General features: G+C 52.0%; 1 protein-coding gene across 1 annotated transcript in view; it reads right to left on the reverse strand.

Annotated features, from left to right (window-relative positions):
* Positions 1 to 16,392, reverse strand: part of LOC144722650 (rho GTPase-activating protein 7-like) — a 155,299-nt gene that overhangs the window by 121,835 nt on the left and 17,072 nt on the right. The gene's annotated exons all lie outside the window — the stretch shown is intronic.

Here is a 16,392-nt window from a genome sequence, read left to right on the forward strand (position 1 = left end):
TTTGTGGTCTCTGATGTAGTTTTTTTCTTTTCAATTGCTTCATGAAACCTGCCATCACAAAATAAAATGTGATCACAAATGCCAGACGGTAAATATTTTACATGTAATAATAAATCATGAATCATTCATCATTGTCTATCAACTACTGGATGAAGGCTTCACCATGGGACGGTCATCGTCTCTCACGATCTGCGATGCGACAATCCAACTCGCTCCTGTGTATGAGCTGATCTCATTGGTCCCTGGTGGTCATCCTCTCGTGCGTGTTCCCTCCTGTGGTTGCTATTCCATGACTAGTCTCGCTCATTAACAGTCATTCATTTTACCTGTATGTGCTGTACAAGCCCAAAAGCTTGTATTAACATTTAACAAGATATCGCTGATATGCATTTTCTCTCCGATCCACGAGTTTATTGTTCTATCTCTCCATGCTTATTTGCGCACTTTAAAGTTTTGTTCCACATTCTTTTTGTCCATGTTTCTGATCCATTTCATGACAGATAATATGCATCGATGAAAACTTGTTGTTGCTTTAAATGATCAAATTTTACCGAAACCACTCCATCCTTCTCTCGTTTACCTCTATATTTCATCACATTAATTCCCGTGGGATCGATCCCGACCCTGTTGCCTGCTGCATATTTGGAGTTTGCATATTTCTCTTCCCGTGGTTGCGTGGAATTTTCTCTGGGTCTATCATTTATAGCCATGTCGCTCTTTGGGTTTACCTGGTAAAATACAAAATTTCTTAACTAAATAGTTGAATATTTTTTATTCGGCTTGTGCTTATGAAAGCTTGGATGACGACAATTTTCCTTTGAAGAAAAAGAATGAAAATGCCAAACAAAACAGAATACACAGAGTTCTCTACAACCATAAAGGAAAACATATGAGGACAAAACGGAGAACACAACAAAGTATGATTGAAGATGCCATAATGAACAATGGGAGCAGGAAAGTATAAAAATAGAAGATAATATTGGTAAATTAAGATGGAACCATAAGGTATGATCGAGAGAAAATCATAAAACTAGTAGAGGTATTCTACATAGAACTTTATGGAAAATAACTAAATATATACATGCGTAGTGACATATTCTTTGGGTCTTTCGGTAAAGTCACGTATATAGGTTCAAAGAAAATAACAAAAGAAAAAAACTACGACGTTTCGATCACACATCAATCATCACCCTCTGACTGTGAAAACTTTGACAGGACCCTCCTGAAAAAGAGTCGTGAGATTCAGTGAGGCTTTCCTGGGTAAACAAGCATAATAAATCATGTTGTGAGCAATGGCCCTTATTTACATTCTAGAATTCAAATACACTACACTATATGTCAGGTTGTAACAGATTCTTTGGTTTAAGGGCAGTGTTTGTAAATGACATCATTAAAATATAACTTTTAGCTAAATACCAAAACATGTAAAATAGAGCTCTCTAAGGACACAGAAAAACCATGACCGAATGGTCTCTTCCGCCCCGCGCTCACAAAACCCTCCCCGAACATCTGCACATCAGAGCGGGCGTGCGTCCGTGATTGTTTTTAAAATGATTTAAGTTTTTAACGGTCAGCCAGACACCAGCATTCATTCTCGAGCGGAACACCAGAGAGGGGGGAAAGACATGCGCTACCCCACACACTTGGGAAGGCGCATGATCTCATTAAACGCGGCCTGAGCAACGCTTCTCATGGGAATCACACATGTTGGGCATGAATCACAGATAACCTAAACATTGAGCAGCGCACAGCTGACGGCTAGATGATCATAACTAATTGGCTGCTTGCGAGCGGGTGCAACGCAGCCGAGGTGCCTGCCCGCTTCCCCTGCTCCCCCGCTTCAAGTGAGTTTACGTTTCCCGTTTTTTGCCGACTCGTGTTGTAAACGCAACTCGGATGTCCCCCGAGCGGCGTGAGCACTCCATCAAGTGGCTCTTATTTAGAAAAACGAGCGCTCCCTAAATTAATCACTACAATAAAATGCTCCACTATCAAAGTGCAAAGGGCTTTGCCGATGAATTAGCAAGTGAAAAAAAAGCTGCCAGAGTTATTGAAGAAAAAAAACCAAAGACATAAGACAATACTTGTCGAGTGACGTATATTGAGTCACTGGTGTTAGTACTAGCCACTGTGAGAAGAATGTAACTGTGCGTCTTAGAGCCTCTCACTGTCACCAGAGTACGTATGGCATATGGGACAGGCTAGGTGAACCCGAGAGGGCACGTGACCAGGAGAGGATAAGGACGGGGGCCAGAAGGGGACCGAGGGGACACATGATGTGAGGTCCCAGAACCTTCTGGGAAGATCCCGAAGGGGGCGTGGCCGAGGGCAGAACAAGGCCACGATAAGAAGGGGTCCTGTGAGCCGAGTGGGGCTGTTCTTTGGGATCAACCCATCGTGCTACGGTCTTCGCTCTTCGGTCTTCGGCACGACATCGTGGACCAGGCAGCGTGTTAACTGACCTGGTCCGATTATATAGTTATCCCGTTAAGAGTGTATATAATTACGTAGTTACCTTGTTGGGGTGTGTAATAAACGTGTTGCCTCCAAGTTAGAAGTGTCCGCCTCCGTGGAAACCACTACATCTGGCGTCAGAAGTGGTTCAGAATAGCTCAGTGATAGCCCTAGTGTAGCGTTATGTTTACGCAGAGGAAGCAACTTGCCAGGACGTCTTCAGGTGATGAGGACGACGGGGTAGCAATCCCATAGACAGCCCCGGGGACGGCCACCCCGGAGAGTGAAGGCGAGACGGCTCTACCGACGGAGGAGCGATGAGAACAGGGTCTCGCCGCGTCGCCGTCGTCGGGAGAAGAGCGCTGGTCGCACGACGCCTGCCTCGCTGATGTTCAGTCAGCCGTGGCAGCGTTGCTCACCGAGCTGCGGCTACCGGGAGATGTTGGTGTATCAGAACCGGGGGAAGAAGGCTCCATTGTGGCTGTTTCCCGCATGCGGGAAACCACGGAGATGCAGCCCGATCGCGCGGCTGCCATTTTGTTGGACAAGCGGGACGCGATTCCCGCCAAAACAGACCTCCCGCCAAATTTGCTTCAAGAAGTTCCCAAACTGAGGAAAAGGCTCCCCTTTGTGAAGGAGTTTTAAGCTGCGGGTGGTGACTGGGCAGCGTTCTGCAGACGCTTCACCGCCACCTGCAACCTTGCGGGATGGATGGACGGAGGTGGAGGCGCTGCGGGCGCTCCCCACCTCTCTCGATGATGACGCCTTGGCGGCATTCAATGCCATCCCGCCGGAGGACAGGGGCACGCTGCCTCGGGCTCTCGCCGAGATGGGGGCAATTTTTGACCCGCCATCCAACGTGCGGCACAGGTTTACTGCGCGAAGGCGGGGGGAGGCTGAGACGCCCCTCGCCTTCCGCAGTGCACTTATGGGCTCTACTCCCTGGTCGCTGGCCCAGGAACTCAACGTTGTCCTGCCAGCCACGGAAGAGGACGACTTGTCGTCACTCAGAATCGCACGGTGCCTCCAGGCACACTTCAATTTGAAGAGGCGGGCGAGCGTGGCTGCATGTGCCGGACCCTCGGAGGTGGCGGAAGTGCCCAAAGGCGTGGAGCCTTCCCAAGCTTGCACTTCACTCGGTGGCGGCAGACGGAAGAAGGACAAAACATGGCAACAAGGAGGGCGAAACCTGCCAAGGGGGACCTTCTCTCACCCAAGGACCGACCCCGTCATCTGCTTCAAGTGCAGCCTGCCAGGACACGTCTCGAAGGGATGCCGTGCCGAACGAGGGAGACTCTCCACGGCACCGTCATCATCTACCCGGGCGTCCTCCACTCCGCTGGGTCCTCAGGCGAGTCGCGGCACACCACACACACGGTCCTTCCAGTCACCTCATGCTTCGTGTTCGCGTCCAGATTTGCATGTTGTTGATTCTCATCGGGTTGCGGAGCGAAAAAGTTCGATTTTGGCGGGAAATGGGTGGCCGTGCCATCCTGTTCAGTGGCCGGGGTTGTGCCACCATTTTGTTGCTGTGGTAGCGGGATCATCTGCCGTCATTGGTGCCGTGCAGGGTTTAGAGGTGTGGGTGCTTATTGATACCGGAGAATCCACTACCATTATCTCTAAGATGATTTTTTGCATTTTGCTGACAAAATTGTTTGCCATCTGGCCTGTGGAAATTATGTGTTTTGCCGCCAATGGCGAGTCCTTGGGGATTATTGGTCAAATATTGGTCACGGTGTGCATTGGGGACATCCAATTGACAAGGCCGGTGCTTATTTCAAAATCCCTGGCCATGCCCTGCCTATTAGGAACTGATTTCCTAGGGAAAATGCCCCTGAAGATCCTTGTGGACCAGGGCTGCATTGAATTGCCATCGGGCCGCTGAATGGCGTTTTTGTTCTCCCCGACTCGTATGTGCATGGCTAACGCCACAGTCCAAGCGCTGGCTGTGGAAACCGTGAAAATCCCCCCCGGTGTGCAGATGCTTGTGCCTTTGAAACTGCGGAAGCAGCTTGACCAAGAAGCGACTGCGGGAGGGATCCTCTTGGCCCCCTCGAACAAGGCGGTTCGGGGCCTTACATTAGTGGGGGCACAGGCGCACAGGCCTTGGTGTCAAACGACCAGCAACCTTTTATTCAGGTTTTGAACGCTGGTCTGCATACGCCCGTCATACAAACTCGCACTGTTCTGGCTCGCGCCTTGATCGCGTCTTGTGAGGTTGATGACGCCGGGGATGCGGGAGTTGCGGCGACTGTGGGGCAGGGAGAAAGGTGTAATGACTCATGGTTGGAGGCGCTCTGCTGTGAAAGCCCCGAGTTGTCTGATGCACAGAGGGCTGAGTTGTGTGCTCTTTTAAGGGAATTTTCTGATGTTTTTAGTAAGAGAAAATTTTATATTGGCTGCACAGCTCTGTTGCACCACCACATTGATAAGGGGAGTGCCGCCCCCATTCGCCAAAACCCCTATAGACTCAGTCCCAAGGAAAAGGACCACGTGTGTCAGGCGGTCGACAAGATGTTGGCTGCTGACATCATTTCCCCCTCTAACAGTCCGTGGGGGGCTCCCATTGTTCTAGTCAAAAAGCACGATGGGAGTCTGAGATTTTGCATCCGTGGCTGAGGCATACCAGCTCCCACGAATGGATGACTCCTTGGATGCTTTGTCAGGAGCGCAGTTCTTCTCCACCCTTACTTTGTCTGGGTTCTGCCAATTGCCTTTGGACGACAGTTCTAAACCAAAGACTGCGTTCTGTACACCCCAAGGGTTGTTTGAATTTAACCGGCTCCCGATGGGGCGCCATTCGGCTCCAGCCACATTCCCGAGGCTCATGGAACTGGTGTTTGCAGGTCTCCAAGCGGACGCTTGTTTGATTTACCTCGATGACGTCATTGTGATTGGATGTATGTTTGAGGAACATCTACAATGCTTGCGTGCAGTCTTTCTCAAAATGCGGCCTGATAACCTCAAATTTAAGCCACAAAAATGTGATCTGTTACAAAGGGCCACATTTTCAGTGAATTGGGTATAGCGACGGACCCGGAAATGACTGCGTGCGTGCGCACATGGCCAACCCCCAAGTTGATAGGTGAGGTACGTAGCTTTGTCGGGTTCGGCTCCTATTATCGACGATTTGTACCCGGGTTCGCCCCAATCGCTAAATCTCTCCACGTCCTCACTGCCAAGGGTCAGAGATTTCGATGGGGGGAGGAGGAGGAGGCTGTGTTTGTCGCGCTGCAGTGATGGTCTGGTCAGTGGACCTCCCCTTCGATACCCTGATTTTTCCTTGCCTTTCATCCTTGACACGGACGTCAGTAACACCGGTATTGGCGCAGTTTTGTCACAAGTGGCGGACGGAGTGGAGAGCGTGGTAGCGTACGGAAGCAGAGTGCTGTCCCTGGCTGAGCAGCGCTACTGTGTGACGCGCTGAGAGCTATTGCCTATTGTTTATTTCACCCAACAATACCGTCCATACCTCTATGGCATACCTTTTTAGGTGCGCATGGACCCTGCGGCTCTCCAGTATGCGTTGCGGATCGAGCAGCCATCCGGACAGCTCTCCCGATGGCTGGAAGTCCTTCAGGACTACTCCTTCAAAATATCATACAGGAAGGGTGTTCGTCATGTCAATGCGGATGCACTGTGACGACTGTCACCAAGTGACCGCTGTGTTAGCCTTACGGGTGCTGGGTGGTGCAAGCCCGCTGAAGCGGGACCGTCCCCCACTGTGGTAGCTTCCGTGGACGTCCTATACACAGGGACGGCTGAGACTTTGGATAACACAATTGGCCTCACCCATTCAAAATGGGGGCAACTCCAAGCGGAAGATACCTCCTTGATCAAACTGAGGCGTCGTGCCGGGAACTAAGAGGGTGGGGAGAGCCGATGAGGGTTGTCCCCTCTGATCCTAAAAAGGGGTCTGCTAATGCGGTGGGACGGTGAATTACAATGGCATAACATTGTGGTGCCCACCGTTCTGCGGGGCAAGGTTATATGGGTTGTGCAATGAGTGATGCACCTTGGTGTACGCAAAACATTGTCGACTCTTAAACTCGATTTGTTTTGGCCTAGGATTGAAGGATACGTTTATAATGTTTTGAAAGGGTGCACAGAATGCCCGCTGGAAACCCCCCTCCCGAAAACTGATCGGCCTCCTTTGAAATCGATTTCTGTGTCCTGAATTAACGAACTCATCGTGCTCGACGTGCTTGTACCGTTCCCCACCACCCCACGGGGTAACAAATATTTATTAGTAGGGGTGTAGTACCTCTCGCGTTGGCCATTCATGGACGCGTTCCTCCAGGTTGTGTCTTAGATAAGGGGGCCCCGGAATGCCTCCTTACTGACCAAGGCAAAACAAATCATCCAACCTATTAAAGGAGGTATGCGATCTGTTGGGCACCAACAAGGTTTGTACTTCGCCTTATCACCCCCAGACTGATGGTATGGTGGAATGCCTACACAGGACCCTGACTTCTATGTTGTGTTAGCAGGTCAATGAGGCCCAGTCTGACTGGGACCTGCACGCTCCGGGTGTTCGTGCTGCCTATAGATCGGCCCCACACGCTTCTACCGGGTTCTCCCCATTTTTTCTCATGTACGGGAGGGAGCAGGACCCCCGATTGAGATTTAATTGGGCTCGGTGCCAACCAACAAAAAGATGCCTAGCCCCATGCACCTTAACTTGACACGGTTGTCCGAAGCACGGGAATCTTCCCGAGGGAATTCCGCCTTGCGGCAGGCTGCTAACGAACGGCTTGTGGGGCTCCGAAAATCGGTAACTAAATGGACATCGGGTGATAAAGCTTGGCTTCACTGCCCCCAAGTTCTGGTGGGTACGTCCCCCAAATTGTATAAACCATGGCATGGCCCGGTCGAAGTTGTAGAGGTTAGGAGTCCACAGTGTGCAAATCCAGTCCGGGTGCCGGCTTTGGTTCGTTTATCCGTCGCGACTGAAACCGTTTGTTCTGTCGGGCGAAATCCCTTCATCTGATGTGTCCGGCGCACTGGGGCATGCATCCGCGGAGGTTGTGCCTCAAGGGATTTCTGATTATGCGCCCACAGGATCCCAGCACATAGCACCCTTCGAGCCGTAGGTCGCACCGACCGGAGGTGGATTGAGGAGTATACAGCAGCCGTCACCCACTCCTTCTCCTCTTGCTAGACTTCTGTCTACTTCCCGGGAGGGGCCGTACCCATTAGGCCATCTTCAAGTTGTCCCCGGGACCTCCAGGGAGCCCACACCCACCCCGCCTGGGGGTCCGGCGACAAGGACCCGTTCAAAGACCGTTCCCTTTAAATGACTCTCCCCCATTGGGCAAATTGCCCCTACGCCGTCTGTTGGTGGTCACACACGCGAGCCAGATGGGTTATTGGATGATCCTGGCTCTTCTTGTGCTCGCGGGTGGTGACACGCATATGCTTTGTCTGGAGGTTTGGTCGGCCATTGTACATTGTTCACATTTTTCTTCTTTTTTCCCCTTCTCCCTTTCTAGGTGATTTTACATATTGTTTTTTCGTATTTATTGTTCATTCCACGGTTCTTGTTATTGTTGTTGTTCTATTTAAAACTTTTGGAGGCTTGTTTCTGTTGATTTACAGCCCTTTGCTAATACACTGCAGGATGAAGGCCTCCCCACATAGTGTCAACTTGTGGTGGTCATTTGACGGTTATTCACCATGCTAGGCAATACGGGCTGGTAAAAAAAAAGGAACCAGGACTAGTTCATATATCACTCCTAATCAAACTCAGACCACCAGGTTTATAGCACAGTGCGCTTGCCACTGTGCCACCACTCCACCCCACTAAGAAACTAAACAAATGTATATATATATTTTTTTAATCTACAGTAAAGTAGTGAAAATGATTTTTCTTCCAACTATGTATATTTATTTGAAGAACATTCCTGACCACCTGTGTCAGTAGCAGCAGGATGAGCAAGGCGCTGGTGGTTCATTTAGTCTCGTGAAAGTAACATTCCTCTAATCCTAAAGGGCCCCCTTTGTCTGCCTTGAGGGCCCGGGGCACGGCGCCCCTGCGAGGAGGACGCCTTCCCTCGCGCCGCCACTGCCAACGCCGCTACAACCGCTTCTGAGAAACCCCCAGATCGCGCTTCTCCACAAAGAGCCCAGCGTAGCCATCGTGAGCGGTGAAAGGGCCCACCTGCCGTGAAAGCACGATTCACCGCTCCCCGCACACACCTCTCAGCGATTCAATGAATTTTCATGATTTGGTAGTTGTAAATCGATTAAGAATCGATTATTTTTCTTGTTTTTATTGCATTGTTCACAGGGTTTAATTTTCTCACTGGTAAACTGAAAGTAGTACGTTACCGGTAACTACAGCCATACCTTGAGGTGTCCTTGATGTCGTTTGCTGAGTGCAGAAATGTTTCCTGGCTTACCTACATGGATAGATCCAGCGGAATCTAGTTATTTGTATTGTTTCTTCTCTTTCATTCACGCAGTTTTGTTTGCTCATTTTGCCTAAATGTAACATTTTCAAACACGGCCAGCCACACTTTCGTCCCCATGGCTTGTGTGTCAAGGACCACAAAGCCTATCAAGTCTATGTAGGGGTGGCCTGGCTGAGACTATGATTGAAGTTGCCAGAGTCCGATTAAATCACTTGGCTGGTAATTCCAGTAGGCAGCTCACAGTTGGGCTTTTGCAGCCGGGTTTAACATCCCCCTCGACCCAAGTGTGACTCCAGGCCCATCACCAGGCCCATTCACCAGGCTCATCACCAGGCCCATCATCAGCCCTGTGATCAAATCCATCACTCGGACCCATACCAATAACCACCGAAATACATGGCTGGGAACGGGGCCCGGGTTGGTTGGCAGCGCAGCGCCGGGCACCGACCACCCCACCCAATCACGACCGCAAAATCACGAGGACCGCACCACACAGACAATTACAGCCAGAGGACGCATTCTCCGGATATCTCGACCCACGCGCGCAGCCACAGAGGCGGTCTGCACCGTGTCGGATGAAGCTATCGCTGGCATTTAGGTTGGGCAGGATTAGTTGAAGCACATATCGGCAGCTGAATATCAATTGGAGCTATTTGCGTCTCCATTATAATGTGACAAAGAAAAGTCAGGGTGACCCAAAGAAGCTGTTCATTGCTCATCTATGTCAGGTCCTAAGCGACATTACTATGACGGACAGCAGTCTATCTGTAAGGAGGCAAACACCGATGGCTTCCAATATAATTTCTTAACTGCAACAGTAATAATGTGACAGATGCCTTCGTACTGTATGCAGGAGCAAACCATTGAGGTCAGCATGTGAGCACTGCCCACGATATTCTCCCGACGAGTCTTGTAAAGCATCATATAATATATGTTTGTATCGTTGTCGGTTATTTTTATATTATTGGGGGTTGCAATTCGATTCAAGAATCCATCATTTTAAACAAATTTTAACCCTCTCATTCGTAATGTTTCTTGTTTGTTCTGTCTTAATTCATTTCATTAGCCTCATTGTAACATTAGCTACGTGGCCTTCTGGGAGTGCATCTTATCAGCCGCATTGGTTCAATACATACAAGAAACTGGGCTAAATTTGACACGGTGGTGTATCATTAACAGTCAGGTTTTCTTGAAACTATGATGGTGAAATGCCCAATTTTTATAGGTAAAGACTCTTTCTGTAAGTAATGGGTCCTTTGCGAACAGAGTTTGGCCTTTTTATGGTACAAAGCGAGGCTTTACACGACAAATGTTGATGATGATGATAGTGTAACTTGGTCTATGCCAATGGCTATAATTACAGGTTTTCAGTCGTGTAGCTAAAGTTCCCACGGACAAATACTCGTGTGAATTTCAACCAGACTAACACGGGTATCTCTGCCATCAGCAGACCAAACTCCCTGCAAGCATTCCAGCTTTATTGACTTACTATTAATTAACATGCATTTATTGACTTATTTACTAAGGAATGTTTATGCAGAGGTAGCTCTCAGCCTCAAACAACCACAGGCCAGGCCGACCGTCCCGGACTTCAACAGGGGCGCAGAGGCCACACACAGCCATACACACTTTCTACGCCGGCTGAGAGGTTAAGGGTCAGATCATTTTCCCCAAAAGCCCCAATAGCGGCTGGCTGTCTTTCTCACACAAACAACGCTGCATTCCCATGCAAGTGAGGATATTAGTCACCCTAACGCACACGCTGAGCTAACATTGGCAACAACAAAAAATCGCAATGCAAATGAATAAATTGAGATAATGGGTTATTCCCAGTTCAATTGACATTTTTGGTCAGCATTTTTTCCCCCAAATTTGTTTTCCTCCGCACTTGTTTTCGCCTCGTGACACGAACTCAGCCGCTACAAAACTGCTCTCTCCCAAGGCACACATAAGCCTCCCCTTTCTCTCAGCCAGCGCTGATAAGCTGGGAAAGACCAAAAGATAAACAAACTATTTTTTTTTGTTCAGCACTACCAACTTTTACTCTCAGAACATAGATTTTTTTTTTCTCTCTGAGTGTTCCTGCTGGAAAAAAAAGCAGCCGGTCTGAAATTACATTCCAAGTGCACACAATCCTAGAAGTACATTTTTCCCAGAATAAAAAAAATGGACGAGGAATTAATCTAATCCTTTAACCAATTGAGCTTTACATATGGTTGCAATAACTTTGTTGTTAGTTTAGGACGAAGAATAGAAATCCAACAGCAATTTAATTGAATTTTTTCGGAACAATGACGTCCGTTTTAAAAGCCCTAACGGAGATTTCACGCGCACTGTTAATTGATTTTCCCAAAATGAGAAAGTTGTGCTTTTGGGAGTCCCATCTATTTCCTACTACCGTCGCTGCAATATGAAGATATAACATATTTAAATAACTTCAGGCCGATTAAAATGAACCATATTTAAGATGTTTTTCAAAGCGTAAAATTAACAAGGAAGAAATGTTATTCATATGCTTAATATTCTGTTAATCTTTTCAACATGCATTCGTGCTCCGATTACGGTATGCTATTTGCGATAATAAGGGTACCTTCTGAGTCACAAAACGTGATGAGATCACACGTGACACCATGGGGGTAAACTCGTATTGCGTGCAATGTCCCGGTCCTGGCTGAAAAGGCTTACTCCTTTCACGCTGGTATTTATCCCCAAGTGTTTGATGACCCTTTGATTCTTATGCCCAGTTTTCTATAGGGTTACATCACTCATAGCAACAAAACATGAAACTAAAATGTAACTTTAATTGGTTTATCTTTAAGAGTTTTCATTTCCCCACGTTGCAGACAAAAGAACGGAGAGAGAGATAATTAATGAATGCCTTTAGCCTTAGTTGGAAAGAGTAAAAAACAAGGGCAGTAAGTCCATTCTCAAAAAAACCTCCGACAGTGTTTATCTGCATCGAGGGTACTGAGGCATTGCTCCTAATTTCCACATTATTATGGCAGCAACCCGCCAAGTGGTACCTATTTTATTCAGGAAAAAGAGATGATGGGCTGAGTTGACTTCAAATAAGGTTTAAAATTTGTATCTCACGAAAGGTTGTGAAAAACTTAAATACTCGACATGAATTCACGAACGTCATTCAATTATGATGATGTTGAATGGAAAATAGTAACATGTTATAGGATGACATTGAGTTTTGATATGCAGTGAAGAACTTTGTGAGATGCAGAGTGAATTATTGTGCTTCTCGGGTATGAGTGCACTGAACAGTTCTTCAACTAGGTGTTCCACTGAAGATGTTCACCACATTTTCAATGTGGGGTGACCTTGAGTCTCCCTGTGTGCATAAGGTATCCATAGCTTCCATGTGATTTTCATGTGATATTAGATTATAAAATATTATAACTAAAGCATCCATCACCTAAAACAAAACTCAAACTATAGAAAGGCTATCACGACTCGAAACAAACATACTGCTCTGAACCAATACTACAGAAACATGCATGTGTACCTTAAAATAAGCCAATAAATTATTCCGGGAGCAAGTTGCTGATAATTACCAAAACTTCAAACAGAAAGAGAGAGGCCGCTTGGTTGAGCGTGGGCCGCTGACTGAATTGGCGCCGAGTCTGGGAGCGTTGGGGTGGGGGCCACGATCGGGCGACCACGGAGCAGTGGCTCCACATGGGATGGACGGGCGCCCATTCCCCCCCCCCCCCCGTTCCTGGCCTCCACAGGAAATGGCCGGGATTTTTCTGTGCTTAGAGCAGCACGGTGAAACGGCGCGGTGAGACGACGTGGTGAGACGACGTGGTGAAACGGCGCGGTGAAACGGCGCGGTGAAACGGCGCGGTGAAACGGCGCGGTGAAACGGCGCGGTGAGACGACGTGGTGAGACGACGTGGTGAAACGGCGCGGTGAAACGGCGCGGTGAAACGGCGCGGTGAAACGGCGCGGTGAAACGGCGCGGTGAGACGACGTGGTGAGACGACGTGGTGAAACGGCGCGGTGAAACGGCGCGGTGAAACGGCGCGGTGAGACGACGTGGTGAGACGACGTGGTGAAACGGCGCGGTGAAACGGCGCGGTGAAACGGCGCGGTGAGACGACGCGGTGAAACGGCGCGGTGAGACGACGCGGTGAAACGACGCGGTGAAACGGCGCGGTGAAACGGCGCGGTGAAACGGCGCGGTGAGACGACGCGGTGAAACGACGCGGTGAGACGAAGTGGTGAGACGACGTGGTGAAACGGCGCGGTGAAACGGCGCGGTGAAACGGCGCGGTGAGACGACGTGGTGAAACGACGTGGTGAAACGGCGCGGTGAAACGGCGCGGTGAAACGGCGCGGTGAGACGACGCGGTGAAACGACGTGGTGAGACGACGTGGTGAGATGACGTGGTGAAACGGCGCGGTGAAACGGCGCGGTGAAACGGCGCGGTGAGACGACGCGGTGAAACGACGTGGTGAAACGGCGCGGTGAAACGGCGCGGTGAAACGGCGCGGTGAGACGACGCGGTGAAACGACGTGGTGAAACGGCGCGGTGAAATGGCGCGGTGAAACGGCGCGGTGAGACGACGCGGTGAGACGACGCGGTGAAACGGCGCGGTGAAACGGCGCGGTGAAACGGCGCGGTGAAACGGCGCGGTGAAACGGCGCGGTGAAACGGCGCGGTGAGACGACGCGGTGAAACGGCGCGGTGAAACGGCGCGGTGAAACGGCGCGGTGAAACGGCGCGGTGAAACGGCGCGGTGAAACGGCGCGGTGAAACGGCGCGGTGAGACGACGCGGTGAGACGACGTGGTGAAACGGCGCGGTGAAACGGCGCGGTGAAACGGCGCGGTGAAACGGCGCGGTGAAACGGCGCGGTGAAACGGCGCGGTGAGACGACGCGGTGAAACGACGCGGTGAAACGGCGCGGTGAAACGGCGCGGTGAAACGGCGCGGTGAGACGACGCGGTGAAACGACGCGGTGAGACGAAGTGGTGAGACGACGTGGTGAAACGGCGCGGTGAAACGGCGCGGTGAAACGGCGCGGTGAGACGACGTGGTGAAACGACGTGGTGAAACGGCGCGGTGAAACGGCGCGGTGAAACGGCGCGGTGAGACGACGCGGTGAAACGACGTGGTGAGACGACGTGGTGAGATGACGTGGTGAAACGGCGCGGTGAAACGGCGCGGTGAAACGGCGCGGTGAGACGACGCGGTGAAACGACGTGGTGAAACGGCGCGGTGAAACGGCGCGGTGAAACGGCGCGGTGAGACGACGTGGTGAAACGACGTGGTGAAACGGCGCGGTGAAATGGCGCGGTGAAACGGCGCGGTGAGACGACGCGGTGAGACGACGCGGTGAAACGGCGCGGTGAAACGGCGCGGTGAAACGGCGCGGTGAAACGGCGCGGTGAAACGGCGCGGTGAAACGGCGCGGTGAGACGACGCGGTGAAACGGCGCGGTGAAACGGCGCGGTGAAACGGCGCGGTGAAACGGCGCGGTGAAACGGCGCGGTGAAACGGCGCGGTGAAACGGCGCGGTGAGACGACGCGGTGAGACGACGTGGTGAAACGGCGCGGTGAAACGGCGCGGTGAAACGGCGCGGTGAAACGGCGCGGTGAAACGACGCGGTGAGACGACGCGGTGAGACGACGTGGTGAAACGGCGCGATGAAACGGCGCGGTGAAACAGCGCGGTGAGACGACGCGGTGAAACGACGCGGTGAAACGGCGCGGTGAAACGGCGCGGTGAAACGGCGCGGTGAGACGACGCGGTGAAACGACGCGGTGAAACGGCGCGGTGAAACGGCGCGGTGAAACGGCGCGGTGAAACGGCGCGGTGAAACGGCGCGGTGAAACGGCGCGGTGAGACGGCGCGGTGAGACGACGCGGTGAGACGACGCGGTGAAACGGCGCGGTGAAACGGCGCGGTGAAACGGCGCGGTGAGACGGCGCGGTGAGACGGCGCGGTGAGACGACGCGGTGAAACGGCGCGGTGAAACGGCGCGGTGAGACGGCGCGGTGAAACGGCGCGGTGAGACGACGCGGTGAAACGACGTGGTGAAACGGCGCGGTGAAACGGCACGGTGAAACGGCGCAGTGAGACGACGCGGTGAAACGACGTGGTGAAACGGCGCGGTGAAATGGCGCGGTGAAACGGCGCGGTGAGACGACGCGGTGAGACGACGCGGTGAGACGACGCGGTGAAACGGCGCGGTGAAACGGCGCGGTGAAACGGCGCGGTGAAACGGCGCGGTGAAACGGCGCTGTGAGACGACGCGGTGAAACGGCGCGGTGAGACGGCGCGGTGAAACGGCGCGGTGAAACGGCGCGGTGAAACGGCGCGGTAAAACGGCGCGGTGAAATGGCGCGGTGAAACGGCGCGGTGAGACGGCGCGGTGAGACGACGCGGTGAGACGACGTGGTGAAACGGCGCGGTGAAACGGCGCGGTGAAACGGCGCGGTGAAACGGCGCGGTGAAACGGCGCGGTGAGACGACGCGGTGAGACGACGCGGTGAGACGACGTGGTGAAACGGCGCGGTGAAATGGCGCGGTGAAACGGCGCGGTGAGACGACGCGGTGAAACGACGTGGTGAAACGGCGCGGTGAAACGGCGCGGTGAAATGGCGCGGTGAGACGACGCGGTGAAACGACGTGGTGAAACATCGCGGTGAAACGGCGCGGTGAAACGGCACGGTGAGACGACGCGGTGAAACGACGCGGTGAAACGGCGCGGTGAAACGGCGCGGTGAAACGGCGCGGTGAAACGGCGCGGTGAAACGGCGCGGTGAGACGACGCGGTGAGACGACGCGGTGAAACGGCGCGGTGAAACGGCGCGGTGAAACGGCGCGGTGAGACGGCGCGGTGAGACGACGCGGTGAAACGGCGCGGTGAAACGGCGCGGTGAAACGGCGCGGTGAAACGGCGCGGTGAGACGACGCGGTGAGACGACGCGGTGAAACGGCGCGGTGAAACGGCGCGGTGAAACGGCGCGGTGAAACGGCGCGGTGAGACGACGTGGTGAGACGACGCGGTGAGACGACGCGGTGAAACGGCGCGGTGAAACGGCGCGGTGAGACGACGTGATGAGACGACGCGGTGAAACGGCGCGGTGAGACGCTGTGGTGGCTTCTTCGCCGCGCGCCTCCCGCTTAGGCAGGCCAAAGCCTTTCACAGCATCCACACTTCAAATCCATCGGCCGTTAAGCACGGATGTACGCGCGCTTGCAAATTAGCGGCTTTTTCCAATATCAGGAAAGGCAATACATGCCGGGTGGTTCAGGGGTAAGACAGCTGAGCAAGGCACCACTGTGATCCTAATGTTTGAACTTGGGTTGAACCTGCTCGTGATTACATTGGGTTCTCAATTCGAGTGGACAGATGGTCTCAGTCTGTTCACCAATGACTACATCTAAGTTCCAGCTCTCAGGACTGCATTTTTTGATTTTCACTCCCATGTACCAAACACTGCCCCAAGTGTGACTAAACAATACCATCTGAAGCCATCGCAAATGTTGTTCTGTAATAT

The sequence above is a fragment of the Lampetra planeri genome, chromosome 15 (assembly GCF_965212315.1).
Source record: "Lampetra planeri chromosome 15, kcLamPlan1.2.h2, whole genome shotgun sequence".
NCBI lineage: Eukaryota > Metazoa > Chordata > Hyperoartia > Petromyzontiformes > Petromyzontidae > Lampetra > Lampetra planeri.